At 34.9% G+C, this 16,246-nt stretch overlaps 1 pseudogene; it reads right to left on the bottom strand.

The window, feature by feature from the left end:
• Positions 1 to 1,977: 1,977 nt before the first annotated feature.
• On the bottom strand, positions 1,978 to 15,686 carry LOC113177669 (purine nucleoside phosphorylase LACC1-like; annotated as a pseudogene).
• Between the last annotated feature and the right edge of the window lie 560 nt (positions 15,687 to 16,246).

Genomic DNA, 16,246 nt, shown 5'->3' with positions numbered 1-16,246 from the left:
TGTACTCTCTCTATAGAACATTTTATAAACTAAGTGCCCTGGATCACGGTGTTCCCTCTACCTGTTATAGTTGTTCTTCATTTTGGGTCTATGTATATGTCATTTTTTCTGTAATACTGTCTGTGTCTTGCCTTCTCTCATACCCTTCCTTATACTATTATGAAAAGTACATTTTAGTTATGGAAAGTGTTTATCTCCTCTATTGCAGTAGGCCCAAAGGGAAAAGTCTTACTGATTTTTGATTTACTTTGGGTAGCACAATATCTGACAAAGAGAGTATCCACTAAATACTAAACTGAGCAGACCTATTCCTCATTTAAATTGGCTATACCAAAGAATCATTCTTATCTGTAAAACATCATACTGATTTTTTTTTGTCAGTTATCATTATAATGTCTTTCTTTTTTATACTGAGGATTGAACCCAGAGGTGGTTTACCACTGAACTATATCCCCAGCCCTTTTTATTTTTCATTTTGACACAGGGTCTCACTGAGTTGCTAAGGGCCTCACTTAGTTGCTGAGACTGACCTTGAACTTGTGCTTCTTCTGTCTCAGCCTCCTAAGTCACTGCAGTTAGCATTGGAGTTAAATGAAAATCATTTGGCTTTGGTAATACTAGGGAAAATGTACCCTAAAGATGAATTATCCATTGTAATCTTAGTTTTTCATAAACCAAATAGCTAAATTTCTCTCTTGCAGTCAGTTTGGAAGAAAACAAGGAAGTTATTCAAAAATCCAGTCAAATGTCTGCAAAATACACAAAAACAAAATATAAGACCTTTACTAGCACTATTAGACTACCAAGGTAGGAATCATAATGCCTATTATTTTTTTTGCATATTAAAATATAAAGATATAGTAAAGTCTAAATATACTATTATTTTAATGAAAAGTAACCTCAGAGAAATTGCATATATGCTAAAGAGGTAGTGTTAAATCAATGTCATAAAATATTTCTGTATAACTCTTTTAAAAAATATAATAAATACTATTTTAATGAAATTATCTTCAAGCTTGCTCTATGACTGTGTGGAGGTGTCAGCAAACTATATCCTATGGGCAAAATGTGGCTCCTCACCTGTTTTTTGTTAAAAAAAAAAAGTTTAACTGGCACACAGATACACTCACTTCTTTTCTGTCAGAGTCTGCTTTTGCTCCATATTGGCAAAGGTGAGTAATTTAGACAGAGATTGAATATCACACCAAACATAACATATTTATTATCTGACCCCTTGAAGAAAAATCTGGTCAACTCTACTATAGTTAGAGATTTCCAATATAGCAGTTGGAAATCTAGCTGAAAACTAATCTAATTTGTATATTATGGATTCTTATTCTAGAGTTTAGAATCTTTATGAAAAGATGTCATTTCAACAAATTTTTTAAAAGGCATAAAGGTGATATGATAGGAATGTACAGATATCAAGTACATGGTAAACACAAGGAACTTACATACAGGATTTTTTAAAAACTAAATCAGTTTATTTTAGTACTTTTAAAATAAGCCTGCCTGATTATTCACTAAATAGGAAAAAGAATTGCTCATTTTTATAATAGAATATGTTACTGAAAATGAAGTTTTCTACTACTGTGGTCTCAATAAAAAAGAAAAAACAATTCTTTTTTTTTGAGAGAGAGAGAGAGTGAGAGAGAGAGAGAGATTTTTTTAATATTTAGTTTTTAGTTTTTAGTGGACACAACATCTTTAGTTCATTTTTATGTGGTGCTGAGGATTGAACCCAGCAACCCACGCATGTCAGGTGAGCACTCTCCTATCGCTTGAGCCACATCCCAGCCCCCAATACTTTTTATAGGAATAAAAGGGTAAAATCATGTATAATTAATTATTTTTTTTAAATAAGGGGAGAAAAAGCCTGAAAGAGGAAGAAGAAGAAAGAAAAAGAAAGAAGGAGAAAGAAAGGGAGTCAGAGAAAGAGACAAGAGAGCCTGGAAAGGGAAGAGAGAACCCAGTACCTTATTCTCTAATCAATATGAAGCCAATCTATGTGCCAAAATTAAGGCCATCTCGGACATGGGAGAAAAATTTGTCAGGATGGCAAGATGTACAAAGGTTGAGATCCTGATTCAGGTAGTAAATATTCTGTGAAAGAATTCCTCCTTGTTCTAGAAGAATCCTTAGGGTAAAGATTTTTTGAGGGGATCCAACATGGCTGCGGGCAGAGAGGCAGCGCTTTCAATACCCCCTCAGTGATGGGGTCATAAAGACACATAGATAACGCTTAGATTCTACCAACGGAGAATCTCCTAGCAAAATTCCACTGAAGAGAGACCGGCCGGGAGCTACTAGGATTTTTTGAAGTGACAGTTTGTCCCAGACGAGCAAATCCCCGCCACGAGATGCAGGGGTCCAGATCTGCCAGCCGCAGTCCTAGTGCCGCAGAGCGGCTGCCAGCCTGTCCGCCCGCAGCCAACGTGACTGGGTCCCACTAGCCTCCAAGACGCAGCTTGGAAGGAAGAGGTCTTTAGCCAAGCCTTTATGAAATAGCGAGCCAGGAGCTGAGGCCAACCGGGGACGGACCAGTCCCACCCCTCCCTTGGACACCCAGGCAAGGAGCCTGGGGCCCGCCATAGTAGAGAGGTGACATCATCGGAGTTCAGCTGATGGAATTCCTTCCCAGCAGAATGCACTTTAGCAGGTGTGTGATTCCCTCCCCATCCAGATACAAGCAGCCAGGAAACTTGATGAACCTCTCAGGGGTCCTGTCTGTAGGGAAGCAGAGGGGATCCCCGACCCCCATCCCCCCATATCACCAGCGGTGACTCCCAAGGTCTTAGCCGCCAGTTTACCACAGCACTGGGGCTTAAATGAGACACACGTGGAGCTGCAAGTGTAACTAGATCTCTGGGGAACCGCTTCTGGTGAACAGGACCTGGCTGGCCGGCTGACAGGAGGAAGGGGGGTGAGGGCTGGAGAAGTGAAACGGCTCTGGACTGACAAGTCTGAGAGACTCCCAGGAGAGGCCTTACAGGGATTGCTATGGGCAGGTAGAGAGCAGAAGCTCCGCTCGGAGAGCACAGCTCCGCCTACTGGAAGAGAAGAAAATGGATCTCTAAGACTTCAATTTTTTTTCTTCTTCTCTCTCTGTTCCCTTCTCCCCTTTTCCTTCTTTCTTTCCCATTTCAAGTTTTATTGTTATTTTCATTCTCCTCTAATCTATCTCTCTCCTTCATTCTTTTTAAGAGCACCTTCATTCCCCTACCCCCCAACTTTCATCCCAAGCATTTCATCTTCCATTACATGTAATTGCCTAAATGCAAATAGGTGAATGTCTCGAGGCTGTCTATAGGGCTCCTAAATACCTAGCTACTACCAACATCCTGATCCAATTGCCTGTTAGTATCCACCTTCAGTAGAGCAATCTTCTAAAGTAGCCAAGACATACTAACCCTCATAACATCATAGCACCTAACCTAAACATAAAGTCCTAAGAACAAACAACAAATCACTATATGCATACAGAACCCGGAAGCCTTTTATGAATTGAATGAATCAGCTTTAAAGTAAAATAAAGCCCAACATTTCTTGGCATAATCTCCCACCACAAAGGAGAGACAACAGAGATATACAAAGCCAAAACAAATGTATAGGAGAAAGAAGTTACAAAGCAGTCAAACAGAGCTGGAAAGTAACATGAACAACATGAAAAAACAAGGGAAAAAAAGGATTACAAACAATGCAGGACAACTTAAATCTACAGGGGGACCTAGAAGCATCAGAAACATGGACAAGGAAAGAAATCAACCTAACTCAGATGGAACGGAATATGAGAGAAGACATGAGACAGCAAGTCCAAGCAATGAAAGTATATTTTGAAAACGAATTAAACAAACAAATTCAAGCTGCAAAGAATGAGCTTTACCAGGAGATAGATTTAAAAAAAAAACAAACAGTAATCCTAGAAATGCAGGAAACCATAAACCAGATTAAAAACTCTAACGAGAATATTACAAATAGACTAGATCAAGTAGAAGTCAGAACATCAGATAATGAAGACAAAGTTTATCAACTTGAAAAGAATATAGTCAACACAGAAAAGATGCTTAAATCTCACAAGCAATCTATCCAAGAGATATGGGATCTCATGAAAAAAACAAATTTGAGAGTCATTGGGATAGAAGAAGGCACAGAGTTTCAAACCAAAGGAATGGACAACCTATTAAATGAAATAATCCTAGAGAACTTCCCAGAGATGAAAGATGGAATGGATTGCCAAATCCTGGAAGCCTACAGGACCCCAAACATCCAAAACCATAATAGACCAACTCCAAGACATATAATTATGAAGATAGCTAACATACAGAACAAGGAGAGAATATTAAAACCTACGAGAGAAAGGAGGCAGATTACATTCAGGGGTAAACCAATTAGGTTAATGACTGATTTATCATCACAGACTTTGAAAGCGAGAAGATCCTGGAACAACGTATTTCAAATGCTGAAAAATAATGGATTCCAACCAAGAATACTGTATCCAGCAAAATTAAGCTTCAGATTTGACAATGAAATTAAAATATTTCATGATAAACAAAAGCTAAAAGAATTTGCAGCCAGAAAACCTGCACTGCAAAGCATTTTGAGCAAAATGCTACAAGAAGAGGAATTGAAAAATAGCACCCCAAACTAACAGTGGGAGGTATCTCAGTAAAGGGGGAGGAAAATAACCAAAGAGTAAAAACTAGCCAAACTAAAATAAATAAATAAATAAACATGACTGGAAGTACAAACCATATTTCAATTGTAACCTTAAATGTTAATGGCCTAAATTCACCAATCAAGAGACATAGGCTAGTAACCTGGATTAAAAAAACAAATCCAACAATATGCTGCCTTCAGGAGACTCATATGATAGGAAAAGACATACACAGGCTGAAGGTGAAATGTTGGGAAAAATCATACCACTCACATGGCCCTCGGAAGCAAGCAGGGGTGGCCATACTCATATTGAATAAAATCAACTTCAAACCTAAGTTAATAAAAAGGGATAAAGAAGGACACTATATCCTGTTAAAAGGAACCATCCACCAATAAGACATAACAATTATCAATTTGTATGCACCAAACAATGGTGCTGCAACGATCATAAAACAAACTCTCCTCAAGTTCAAGAGTCAAATGAACCACAACACAATAATTATGGGGGACTTCAACACACTGCTCTCACCATTGGACAGATCCTCTAGACAAAAGCTGAACAAAGAAAATATAAAACTCAATAACGCAATCAATAACCTAGACTTAACTGACATATATAGAATATATCAACCATCATCAAGTGCATACACGTTCTTCTCAGCAGCACATGGATCTTACTCAAAGATAGATCATATATTATGCCATAGGGCAACTCTTAGTAAATATAAAGATGTGGAGATAATACCATGCACCATATCTGATCATAATGGAATGAAACTGGAAATCAATGATAAAAGAAGGAAGGAAAAATCCTACATCACATGGAAAATGAACAATATGTTACTGAATGATCAATGGGTTACAGAAGACATAAAGGAGGAAATAAAAAAAATCTTAGAGATAAATGACAATACAGACACAACATACCGGAATCTATGGGACACAATGAAATCAGTTTTAAGAGGGAAATTCATTTCCTGGAAAAAAAAGAAAAAAACAACAAATATATGAACTCACGCTACATCCTAAAACCCTTGAAAAGGAAGAGCAAAACAACAGCAAATGTAGTAGAAGACAAGAAATAATTAAAATCAGATCGGAAATCAACGAAATTGAAACAAAAAAAAACCATTGAAAAAATTGATAAAACTAAAAGTTGGTTCTTTGAAAAAATAAATAAGATCGACAGACCCTTAGCCATGCTAATGAAGAGAAGAGAGAGAACTCAAATTACTAACATACGGGATGAAAAAGGCAATACCACAACAGACACTACAGAAATACAGAAGATAATTAGAAAGTATTTTAAAACCCTATATTCCAATAAAATAGAAGATAGTGAAGATATCGATAAATTCTTAAGTCATATGATCTGCCCAGATTGAGTCAGGAAGACGCACACAATTTAAACAGACCAATAACAAAGGAAGAAATATAAGAGGCCATCAAAAGACTACCAACCAAGAAAAGCCCTGGACCAGATGGGTATACAGCAGAGTTTTACAAAACCTTCAAAGAAGAATTAATACCAATACTTTTCAAGCTATTTCAAAAAAATAGAAAAAGAAGGAGCTCTTCTAAATTCATTCTATGAGGCCAACATCACCCTGATCCCGAAACCAGACAAAGACACTTCAAAGAATGAAAACTACAGACCAGTATCCCTAATGAACTAAGATGCAAAAATTCTCAATAAAATCCTGGCGAATCGAATACAAAAGCATATCAAAAAAATTGTGCACCATGATCAAGTAGGATTCATCCCTGGGATGCAAGGCTGGTTCAATATACAGAAATCAATAAATACTATTCACCACAGCAATAGACTTAAAGACAAGAACCATGTGATCATCTCAATAGATGCAGAAAAAGCATTTGACAAAGTACAGCATCCCTTTATGTTCAAAACACTAGAAAAACTATGGATAACAGGAACTTACCTCAACAATGTAAAAGCTATATATGCTAAGCCTCAGGCTAGCATCATTCTAAATGGAGAAAAATTGAAGGCATTCCCTCTAAAATCTGGAACTAGACAGGGATGCCCTCTCTCATCACTTCTATTCAATTTAGTTCTTAAAATAGTAGCCAGAGCAATTAGACAGACAAAAGAAATCAAAGGCATAAAAATAGGAAAAGAAGAACTTAAATTATCACTATTTGTGGATGATATGATAATATATCTAACAGACCCAAAAGGGTCTACAAAGAAACCGCTAGAGTTAATAAATGAATTTAGCAAACTGGCAGGACATAAAATCAACACGTATAAATCAAAGGCATTCCTGTATATTAGCAACAAAACTTCTGAAATGGAAATGAGGAAAACCACTCCATTCACAATATCCTCAAAAAAAAAATAAAATACTTGGGAATCAACCTAACAAAAGAGGTGAAAGATTTATACAATGAAAACTACAGAACCCTAAAGAGAGAGATAGAAGAAGATCTTAGAAGATGGAAAAATGTACCCTGTTCATGGATAGGCAGAACTAACATCATCAAAATGGCGATATTACCCAAAATTCTCTACAGGTTTAACGCGATGCCAATCAAAATCCCAATGGCATTTCTTGTAGAAATTGATAAAGCAATCATGAAATTCATATGGAAAAACAAAAGACCTAGAATAGCAAAAGCAATTCTAAGCAGGAAGTGTGAATCTGGAGGTATAGCGATACCAGATTTCAAACTATAGTACAGAGCAATAGTAACAAAAACAGCATGGTACTGGTACCCAAACAAGCGGGTGGACTGATGGTACAGAATAGAGGACACAGAGACTAATCCACAAAGTTACAACTATCTTATATTTGATAAAGTGGCTAAAAACATGCAATGGAGGAAGGATAGTATCTTCAACAAATGGTGGTGGGAAAACTGGAAATCCATATGCAACAAAATGAAGCTGAACCCCTTTCTCTCGCCATGCACAAAAGTTAACTCAAAATGGATCAAAGAGCTTGATATCAAATCAGAAACTCTGCACCTGATAGAAGAAAAAGTTGGCTCCAATCTACATATTGTGGGATTGGGCTCCAAATTCCTTAATAGGACACCCATAGCACAAGAGTTAATAACAAGAATCAACACATGGGACTTACTTAAACTAAAAAGTTTTTTTCTCAGCAAGAGAAACAATAAGAGAGGTAAATAGGGAGCCTATATCATGGGAACAAATTTTTACTCCTTACACTTCAGATAGAGCCCTAATATCCAAAATATACAAAGAACTCAAAAAACTAGACAATAAGATAACAAATAACCCAATCAACAAATGGGCCAAGGACCTGAACAGACACTTCTCAGAGGAGGACATACAATCAATCAATAAGTACATGAAAAAAATGCTCACCATCTCTAGCAGTCAGAGAAATGCAAATCAAAACCACCCTAAGATACCATCTCACTCCAGTAAGATTGGCAGCCATTATGAAGCCAAACAACAAGTGCTGGCGAGGATGTGGGGAAAAGGGTACACTTGTACATTGCTGGTGGGACTGCAAATTGGTGCGGCCAATATGGAATGCAGTATGGAGATTTCTGGGAAAGCTGGGAATGGAACCACCATTTGACCCAGCTATCGCCCTTCTCGGACTATTCCCTGAAGACCTTAAAAGAGCATACTATAAGGATACTGCCACATCAATGATCATAGCAGCACAATTCACAGTAGCTAGACTGTGGAACCAACCCAGATGCCCTTCAATAGATGAATGGATAAAAAAATGTGGAATTTATACACAATGGAGTATTAAGCAGCACTAAAAAATGTCAAAATCATGGAATTTGCAGGGAAATGGATGGCATTAGAGCGGATTATGCTAAGTGAAGCTAGCCAATCCTTAAAAAACAAATGCCAAGTGTCTTCTTTGATTTAAGGAGAGCAACTAAGAACTGAGCAGGGAGGAAGAGCATGAGGAAAAGATTAACATTCAACAGAGATGAGTGGTAGGAGGGAAAGGGAGAGAGAAGGGAAATTGCATGGAAACGGAAGGAAACCCTCAACGTTACACAAAATCACATATAAGAGGTTGTGAGGGGAAAGGGGGTAAAAAAATCAAGGGAGAGAACTGAACAACAACAGATGAGGTAGAGAGGGAAGATGGGAGGGGAGGGGGGGTAGTAGGGGATAGGAAAGGCAGCAGAATACAACAGTCACTAATAGGGCATTATGTAAAAATTGTGAATATGTAACTGATGTGATTCTGCAATTTGTATTTGGGGTAAAAATGGGAGTTCATAACTCACTTGAATCAAATGTATGAAAGATGATATGTCATGAGCTTTGTAATGTTTTGAACAACCAATAAAAAAAAGAAAAAAAAGATTTTTTGAAAGACAGCAAGCATTTATTTTACCAAATGCCAAAGAAATATGAAAACAGTATGTACAATGATGTAAAAGAATTCTATAAAAAATCTGGTAGGAATAATGCAAATTGTTATTTATGTACACAACAAGGACTAGCTAAGAAATGGTAGATTTTTATCATCTAAGCTTATAAAAGAACATACGAACTTCCATACTGTCCTGTAGACATAATTTAGTTACAGAATTTTATACTCAAAATCAAGGGCTTATTTAAGAATAAATTTTTCAAACAGTATTTTTAAGCGATTTGGTTTAGACAGAGTGTGCATTTTAGTCATCTAACCATATGGTCTCCTTTCCTCTTAATTAACTGAATTTTTCACTGAAAACTTGCTTCCCTATAAAACGTTATGATATGAAATATGAATGAAAATTAGTGATATTATTTGACAACTCAAATGAAAAATCAATTCCAACATTTTCTACTTATGTATTAAATAAATAAGGTTTTACTGACTGGAATAGGAACACAATTCAAATCAGCTTCAATTTTCCAAATATTTATTAATAGATATTAAAAGCAAAATTTTTTAAATTCAAGATGCATGAGATCACAAAAAAATGAAAAGTGACTGCATATTTATATCACCTAATATTTTTAAAATAAATATATCCTTCTAATTAATTAGAAAATATGAACAATATTAAAATATTAGCTTTCTAAATGTTTTTATAAGAGAGTTTACCTGAGGAATGACTGTAAAGTCAAGTAAATGCCAGTTAAGTTTAAGAAGAAATTGGATCTTTTCAAGGCTAACTGTTTCTTCCTTCACTTTCAAATCAATGAGAGATACCAGACAAGAAGACAAGAAATTTTATGTCATTTTAATATGTTGAGAATAGATTTTATATTTAAAATGAGTTTTTGTGTAGCGTATATTGCAGTGTATATCTGTCACCTGTCTTCTTGGACTTCTTAGAGTTCTCTAAAATAATTTTCATTTCAAAATAAATAAACAATAATCAAACTTGCAGTTCCACAGTGAAATTAATCTTATCTGGTGGCTTTACAGATGTCAATATGGGGTGTGGGTGAATTAAAAAGTCGTATGCATTCAGGATGAAGATTATGAAATGTGTTTTCCAACTCCTGGGAAGAGTAAAACAGCAAGGTTCTACAGAAGTTCCCAATACAAAAATATCTACTAAGCTACAGCCATATTCTGCTATCATAGCATTCAGTGTAACCATAGCAACACCTAATAAAGTAACTTTCCAGCCTGGTAAATAGGAAGAAAAAGAGATAAGGAAGATTAAAACATAAAATTTCAACTCAATTTGTGTCTAAGTTAAAAATGAGTAGATTCAGTTTGTGAATCACATAATTATTACATATAGTACTTTTTAAAAAATGAGATGTACTATAACAAAATACATGACACAGAATAGCTATTAAATGGGAGTCACTGTCCTCTTCCTTTAAAAAATGTTCTATATACTTCATTTCCACCCGGTTTATTCCATCTTAGTCTTTTTTCTTTACAAAATACTAATTGTGGTAAGAAACATATAAAATGTACCATTTTAAGTGTACAATTCAGTAGTATTAAGGGTATTGACACTGTTGTATAACCAATCTCCAGCAGATCTGAATCTCTATATCCATTAAATAACTACTTTCTCCCTTCCCTGAGTCCCTGGCATCATAATTATTCTTTGTTTCTACAAATTTTATTACTCTAGCTACTCACATAACTAAAATCACATAGTTTTTATCTTTTGGGGAGAGATTTATTTTAATTAGCATAACAATATCAAGGCTCATCCATGATATAGTATATGTCAGAATTTCCTACCTTTATAAGGCTAAATAATATTCCATTGTGGTATGCCATAATTTGTTTTTTCATTCACCTGTCATTGGATGTTTAGTTTGCTTCCACCTCTTAGGTATTAGGAATAAAGCTACTATAAACATGGGATGGAATATGTCTTTTAGATTCTGCTTTCAATTCTTTTAAATGTATATTCAGAAATATAGTTGATAAATCATATGGCAATTTTATTTTGAAAATTTGAGGAATTGCCATACTGTTTTTGGAGATGTGAGTCATTCAACATTGTTCCTTTCATTATTATTATTATTTATTTCCTGAGAATGCTGCAACTATCAGAAGCCCATTGGGATTTCAATAAAATTTTGGGATGGATTTATTTAGAAAACAATGCCTTTGGAATTTTGTAGGAATTGCATTAAATCTGTAGACCACTTTAGGTAATACTGACATCAATATTAAATCCTCCAATCCACGAACATGGGATTTCTTACCATTTGTTTGTTTCTTCTTTCATTTCTTTCAGCAGTATTTTGTAAAAGGGAAAGTTTATTTCATTTTTACCTCACTTTCTTCACATAAAACAAGTCTATTTCAATTAACTTTCCCTTTTATAAACTTTCCTTCCTCTTTGTTGTATCCTGTGGAATTCTAAGATTAAATCATTTCCTTCACTCCTGCTCTCATCTACTTCTGGAAAAAACAACAAATAATGTTGCTTTTTTCCTTTATTCCTTATATTGGGAGTTAGATTCAGCTTATTTAGCTGGACAGTAAGGAGCTCCCTTACTCCTTCCTTCAGCACTCCATATGTATATGCTTCTAAAACTAAGCACTCAGGTGAAGAGACCAATCTTTCCAGATAATGGAAGGAGATGATGAAAGCAAGAAATATTTAGATGATAAATTAAACTTCTGCTGGTAATCCACTGGATATGTGTTTATGAGAAGAACAGAATGAAATATCAGATTCTAGGTAAGTAAGTGGATTATTAGTAGCGAAAATAGGAAATCATGTGGTAGAGAAGGCTTTAGGAAAAAACATATTGCATTTTTAACATGATGATTTTGAGCTACCTCTAAAATTACAGGCAGTGATTTCAGAAGAAAGCAACTAGAAAAAAAAAGCATTCTGAGCTAAAAATAGATATTGTCAAGACTTTTATATGGACAAGAGCATCTCTCTGCCTTGGAGGCTATCCTTAATTATTTACATACCTATAATTTATTTATCCCCTCTCTAATTTTTTCTTTCCTGAAGAACATGCATATGCAAATATATACATCTGGCTGAGGAATTTTTATTAAATTAATCATATAGAAGAATTTTATACTTTCTGATATCTGATAAAATAATAAGTAATGCATCCAATTGTATCCAAATTCAAAGTTAATTTAATTATAATGTGAAAGTTCACTTCTATAACTTCATTTTGACTGCTTCATCTGAGAGATCTTAAAAGTAAACATTTCAAAACATTAGAAGTAAATAATATTTCCTTTTAAAACCAAGAATTGAGATTCAAAACTTAAACAACTTTTGACAATATTACGTGATAAACCTGACTTCTCAACCAATTCTATTAATTTAGCTAGGTCAAAAGAAATATGTCACTTTCTTCTTTATAGTCTAAATATCAAAGTAGTCACAAATTTACAAGTAAGAAGAAATTCAAAACATCAGTTCTCATTTCACATGGAATCATAACCACATGATAATCTAAATATTATTTTCAAATACCTTCACAAAAAATTCTATAACCTTAGTATAGCATCTAAAAGTATATCTGTGCTCTTCAGCAACAGTTATCGTTAAATACAAATAATCATTTAAACTAAATGCAGTTTTGCAAACATGTCTTGCTTTTTTTAACTCCCTGCTTTTACATGTGCTGATGCATCTATGTGAATTCCTTTCTAAACCATGCCTGACATTCCTACTCCCCTTATGCCTGAATATAAAGGGTTCTCAAACAGAGGCAGCACCAGGTCCCTAGGCAGTGCTTAGACAAGCATGGAGGATTGCTGTTTTGTTATTGCAATGACTGGGGGTGCTACTGGCATTAAGAATTGCAAGGGCCAAAGATATGTTCAAGGGCACAGTAGTATTGTCTTACGCCATAATGTTAATAATATCCTTGCTTACAAAGTCTGACACTTAGTCAAAACCTAAAGACTCCTGGGGAACCTACCTAGGTACCATCTCCTTTGGGAACTTTATTCTGATTTATACCATTTGATTTATATAGTCCCTTTATCTGCTCCTATAATAAGAGTATACAGGCCCCACCCCTATCATTACATTGATCACAAAGTAATATAATTAACTGCCACACCCACTAGAAAAATTCATTTTTTTCCTGTATTAAAAATTTAAGAAAATCCTAAATGCTTAGTTAAGTATACTTACCAGAGTGAGCAAGCCCACTTGCTTTTTTGACAGATCTGTGAAAACTAAAGGTATCCAGTCAGCATCAAGAGCTGCTATTATGATTCCTCTTTGGTTCAAGGTTATTCCATCAAAAGACTCAGGCTCCTCCCTTCCCATAATCCCCACTTCATTGGCATGATCAGTCTAATACCAAAGACACATGATAAAAAGGCTTTGAAAATGGGGTGTCTCATAACATAAGCTTTTCTAAAAGTACTTATCTCAATGCAAAATCATGTAACCAGCATAAATTACTAGAATTCAATAAACCTATCATTTCAATACAAAATACTAAATGCAATATCTCTGCATGTTTTATTCAAAGGAAACTAGGTCTTAACACTTAAGAGTTTAGTAAAGTTCATCGTGAATACCACATATTTGAAATGGGTACTAGTCTTCCAAAAAGTATAAATTTAACATTTTAATAAGGAATTCAAATTTATTATCAAATTAATATTGCATTTATTTTTCCTAGACTCAAATGAAGCTAGAATTTTGTAAGGAACAAGATATTGTTCCTTAATTATGACACTAGTGTTTAGAAAATAATGGCTTTTCTTGGGCTGGGGATGTGGCTCAAGCGGTAGCGCGCTCGCCTGGCATGCGTGCGGCCCGGGTTCGATCCTCAGCACCACATACCAACAAAGATGTTGTGTCCGCCGAGAACTAAAATAAATAAATAAATATTAAAAATTCTCTCTCTCTCTCTCTCTTCTCTCACTCTCTCTTTAAAAAAAAAAAAAATAATGGCTTTTCTTTCTTACCATTCAGGAATCTTTCTTCTATATCAAAAAGGGCAGTGTTACGATACCAAAATTAACCATACTTTTAGAATTCAAGCACTCCAGATGAAAAAAGAATCTATATGTGTATATATATAATGAGATTTATATAAATATATGATATTTATGTAAATATATATTTATTAGATTTATATATCTCATAAAATTGATCTTTAGGCTATGATATATAAATCTAAGAAAAATAACTACTAAAATTTTAGATAAAATACCAGAAGCAAAAGAGAAATAACTTAATTAAATTCCATGTAGTCACTGATATGGTCTAAATATATGGTTCAAAATATGAACCAAAATTTCACCTTTATTTGATAAAATTTCTCCACATTAAATCCTGCAGTATTTGCCAACCTACATAGATTTTCTTGAACAACTACCTTGGGATCTCTTTGGAACTACTGAAGAGATTGAATGAGCTAAGACTTGGTGTATAAGATATCCCACCTGTTCTTGTAGTAAATCCATGTATGAAAATATCTGTTGAAGGCAAGTAATGAAGATTAAAAGGATGCTCTCCAAAAGACTACAAAGCATTACAAAAGCCAGTCTCTCCACCTGTTCTCCCTGATCACTTCAACCAGCTCTTATTTATCTGGCTTCTAATTTTGACAGAACTTTGTACCTACATATGTTCTTATTACCTATGCTGTTTACCTTCCAGATGGGACTACTGCTCTTCAAAGGGTATCTTCTGTCTCATCTGTTTTTTTCATACCAACAGCATATAGCTCACAGTAAACACTGTCTCACCAAGAAGGAAGATTGACTATTTTAAATTTTACTCTTCTGTGAAAGTATTAATGAGTTGATGTTTTGAACTTCTAAATAAAAGATTTCCAGTTTTATAAATTGCATCGTAAAGAAGGGCTGGGAAATTTGCTTAAAGCTAAATTTGTTTAGAACAAATTTGTTTATTTAGTATGGCATTGAAGGAGTCTTCCCTTGTCACCCCTGACCCACAAGGCCATCCATAACACACATAGCAAATGATGCTAATGAACAATAAGTGAACATAAGAAAGGGAGGGGAGAAGTGAGCAACCTCTGAAGAAAGAATGGATTTTCACGTATTCAGAAAAACAACAGAGTATACCTGAATATACCTGGATCAAAGGAGATGTGATAATACTTAATTCTCCTTTCAGTGCTGGCAGACTTCTCAAATATGTTTCTATTTCACTCTGGATTTCTTCTAACTCATATTTATCTCAGTGGACTGTTTCAAAAGCAATCCCTCAAAGTCACCTGTGAATCTTCAAACTCAAAACTGTAAACCTCAGTGAAGAGATGATCAATAAGAGCCTTCATTAAGGTTTTCCTATGTGCAGGTACAATTACCTTAATGCTGCTCATATCTTTTCATCTATTTTTGTTTAATGGTATACAAAGAGGCAACCATGCTGAGATTATTAACAATCTCAAATTCTCTCAAGGGAGTTAACACTCCATTGCTTGTTTCCAGTTCACAATTATCATGTTCACCATCCCTTTCACAGCTCATGTTACTGCAACCCATTATGCAAAGGAACTTGGCCTTGGCAGTATGGTGGTATTGGATGGCATTCAATCTCTTCAATAATGCCTGGTTGCAGTATTCCTGATAGTTCAACTTCAAACCAAAGAGATCAATTAAAACTGCTTTTGCCATCCTTCAATAATACACAAAGTTTTTCTAAGAAGACTTCTGTGCCAAACAAATTACCTGAAAAAAAATTGGCGCATGTAAGAATAAAAAATAATATCAATTTTCTCACGGTTACAGCACAAATTTGTGGTGAACAACAACAAAAAAGAATTAATTGCCTTGACCTCAAAAAGTAACCAAAATAGGGTTGGGGTTGTAGCTCAGTGGAAGAGTGCTTGTCTAGCAAGTGTGAGGCACTGGGTTCCATCCTCAACACCATATAAAAATAAACAAATACAGTTATTGTGTCCAGAAAAGATAGACCACTATTAATCATAAAAGAAACATGACAAAGTCATCTTTTATTCTTTTTGTGAACATGTGGGTACATCTTTCCAGAACAATAATTTTTCTGCTTTATTTTCTTTACATAACACATTTCAGCAGAAAATTACTTGTTGACTTAGAAAGTCCTGTTTTTTTAATTACAAGGTGTCAATCTACCTGCTCTATCATTAGTTCTGAATAATTGATAAATTGGGTCACATCCCCCCATATGAAATAGACAGCCTTAAGTTGATGTT

Source organism: Urocitellus parryii, chromosome 2 (genome assembly GCF_045843805.1).
Source record: "Urocitellus parryii isolate mUroPar1 chromosome 2, mUroPar1.hap1, whole genome shotgun sequence".
In the NCBI taxonomy this organism is placed as follows: domain Eukaryota; kingdom Metazoa; phylum Chordata; class Mammalia; order Rodentia; family Sciuridae; genus Urocitellus; species Urocitellus parryii.
Note: the sequence above shows the minus strand (reverse complement) of the source record. Positions and strands in the feature narration are given on the sequence as shown.